Genomic DNA, 3,718 nt, shown 5'->3' on the forward strand with positions numbered 1-3,718 from the left:
CTGAAAAGAAGAAGTGATTTTATTAGAGCATGTATTACTTTCTTTTACTAACAGTAATCTGTTTGGGAGTAAAACGCCAGGTTCAAGAGCATGTGTCCTGCAAGATTTCTGCTTTCACATCCCTTTCACACATTTCAGAAACACAGGCATACAATACTGCATTAAAGTACCTTCCAGGATGCTTTCTAAAACAGACTGTCAGATTTTGAAGAAGCAGTACGAAAATGACTAAGTGCACTGAGAGTTATAAAAGAGCGTAGTGTTCAAACCTGAATTTCCTGCCACCCTATGAGAAGTTCTCCAGCAAGCAGACTTACCATTTTGTAATGGATCGCCTCCTAAGTTCCCAAATTAATTTGCCTTTCCAATGAACATCAGGATCAGCAAAACAAATGATATGTCAGAAAACACAAAAACCTTGTGAACTCGGGTGTTACACTGCTATGAAAAAGAGTTTTTCTGCGAACCAGCAGAGATGCTTTGTACAATTCAAACAGATTTCTCAGGAGTTTAAAAATGTTTGGACATATTTTAAGGGAAAAAAAGCAATGAGCTTGCAGTAAAATGTACAGGACACAAGTGAAGTCTCAGCTAGTGGTAACTCATACCAAGCAGGACGTTCTGAAAGAGTGTTTGTTCCTCAAATATGTACAAAGGGAAGTTTTAACTGAGCACAAAAAAAACTGTCATGATGTACAGCTCTAACATGAAGAGTCACCTTCTGTTGCTCTTAACTACTCATCTGTGAGGAATGTTTCAGAAAGGCATTTCTCAAGCTAGTTACGGAAAGATGCAAGCATTCTATTTAAAATTGGGCTAATAGGAGTGGGGAGGGAATTCTTTGTGCCCCTCATTTCTTTCCCTGACTCAGAACTCGCTCTCTACCAAGGCAGAGCTGTTCTGAATCCCGGTAGAATTACCACGTGTAACATTCATTTCACTCATTCTATTGCGATCCAGGTTCTCTGTAAAGGCAAGTACTTACTGATTCTTGCTTACATTAAGACAAAGAGTACGAGGAGTTACACAGATCTTATCTGTGTATTCAAGAATGCACTGCTGTTACGGAAAAGCAGAGAGCACATTTTTGGATCACGCTACCTGAACGTGCCACAAGGCTTCAACAAAAGTTCTGCACCACAGGAAACACTCGAGACATTTTGAAGGACTGAGCTGAGCGTAGATAAAGGCTTACAGGCTCTTAAATTTCTTTTTAACGAATTACTGCTTCCAGAGCACTACACAAGTTTTGTTGCTACAATATTCTGGCATACAAGAAAGCTGAACTAGAGAACGCGGAGCTACAAAAATGATCTTCTAAGTTCCTACCCTCTCAGCTGTAATTGTAACTCCCAGTCCGTTCCTATGTTAAGCCCTAAGGCCTTGACACACCTTGCTGGGACGTTGCATAACAGTAGGATACTGGCAATTAACAGATCTGATAGCCAAGAAGTTCACCATCTCCTCCCCTAATGTTACTCATTTTATTTAGCATAGGCTGACTCCGGCTCTCTCTTTCAGGTTAGAACCAAGAATCTGTACAAATGACGTTTTTCACAAACTCTACCTGGTTAACCAAATAGAAGGGGCAAAATTTCCATTCCTCCTCTTTTCTCCCCTTCAAATCCACCTTGTTTCTCCAGGCTACGTGTACAGTTAGTGAGTATTAAAGCCTGCCCTGTGGCCAGCATCCCCTGGTGGAAGATGCTGAGCATTCTCAGGGTAGCATTCTCCCTGGCACCACAGCGAGCGTTCAGCTGGTTGGGTAGGCTGGGGATGATGGAACGTTAGGTGCTAAGGCTGAAGAAGGACACTTGATCAAACCACCAAGAGAGAACTGCTGACAGGTCAATGCACCTTAGGAACAGACACGTATCCACCTAATAAATCCTGAACTGTTTGGGATTTTTTGAAGAAGAAGCGTAAGACACTCATCCCTCCCTTACAAAAGATCTTTCAAAACATTTGCTTGAACATTATAAAGTGGTTTGGAATATAATCATCTTCTGGGGCCAAACGTTAAATACTCGCTGTTCTTTCCACCTTCATTTGAAGCCCTCTATTGAAACAGAAGTACAGCACGCTTATTTCTCTGCCATCCGTTCTCCGTACGGCCCTTGGAACAATTAGCAAATGATTTCAGTACAACACTCAGCGCACACTACGGCTCGAACAATAAAACCAACACTCAGTGTATTTAAACACATCTTGGCAAGGAAGCCAGAGTTCACCATCATTCATTTTTGCAAGTGTCTGCTATACATACAAAATGCTTTAAGAGTAGCTACTTCATTTGCCTGTCTGCATGGCCATTTTACCATATATAGTTTCTTCTCCATTGCACTGTGGTTTGCACGGACTCTTTCACTTCCTACTGAGTCATCAAACAGCAAGAACTCGAATGTATAAGTGTTCTTTCAAACTGAAGAATGAGGAAGCTCACAGACGTCACGTGACAGGCTTTAAAATGAACATATCAATATTCTTATCAGGGGGCTGCGCTTGATTCCTTCAGCTGATGTAATTCTCAAACAAAAACCCTGAATACTATTAGAGAAACACTACAGGCCACTCAGTCACTAATTGCTTGTGCTATAACAAAGAACAGCCACCTCTAACCCTCTCGCTGTCAAGATGCCTCCATCCTGCACTACACGTTGCAAGAACTTCCTCCTAGCACCTCTTCCTCAAAGCAGCAAGCTACGTTAAGGTCGTATTTCAGTGTGACAAGAACAGCAAATTGCAGAGAAGCTCAAAGTTAAAACTGCATCTGATTTCTCTAGCCTCTATTTTTATGTAATACTTGTGGCACCTGACAAGAGCCTTAATTTCACGCATTAAGTATGACATCTCGCGGCATATCAGAAATCCCTCTGATATAAAGCGGGCCCTCTTTGTCGCACATGAAAATAGTTACTGTGAAAAACACTATTTTGACAAAGTAGGCCTAACTTGACATATTCGATTCCCAGCTGAGGTTTCAAAGACTTTCTGAGGTCAAGAACAAAATTTTCTTCCGGTTTAATTATCCTAAACCGGCCTAAATATTTCAAGCTGACTGATTTAACAGTCGTGTCCTGATAGCTCATTCCTGCACAGAGTTGGCTCTGCAGGCAGGGTACCTCCACACACGCACTGTTCTGCTTGGAGGCAAACACAGCCTGAACCGGCAGAAGCTGAAGTGACACTGGCCCCTCCTCCAGGCCCCCTAACAGCAGCATAAAGCCACCTCCCCGTGTTATCTGTACCCAGCTGGTACAGTTCACAGAGAAAAGAATGTATCACTCTAAGAAACCTCCTAAATGAAGAAGACACACCCACGGGTCTGTTACACTGAACAAAACCTACATACAAGCACAGCTTGGGAAGCTGTACGAGCAATTGCTTCTACTGTGGCCGTGCAGTGCTGGTGGCACTAGCTGCAGCCAAGCGCCCTACAGCTCGCTGCTGCACTGCCACAAGATGGGCAGCACTGGAGGATGGAGTGGGTTCCTGGGATACGGGCCTCTCGGATCAAGCCTGACAAGAAGAGCATTAAGCACTTAAAGGAAAAAAAAAAAAAAAAAAAGAAGTCGCAAATGTCTTATTATTCTTTCCTTTTTCTAAACGGTACTGTGGGAAGTACCCAGAGGCTCTGAACCTCAGCCCTGTTTGAGATCATTGCCTCAGAAAGGGGAAACACGAGAAGGCACCGGAACCATCAGAACAGCGCTGTCAG

This window comes from Numida meleagris, chromosome 3, assembly GCF_002078875.1.
Source record: "Numida meleagris isolate 19003 breed g44 Domestic line chromosome 3, NumMel1.0, whole genome shotgun sequence".
NCBI lineage: Eukaryota > Metazoa > Chordata > Aves > Galliformes > Numididae > Numida > Numida meleagris.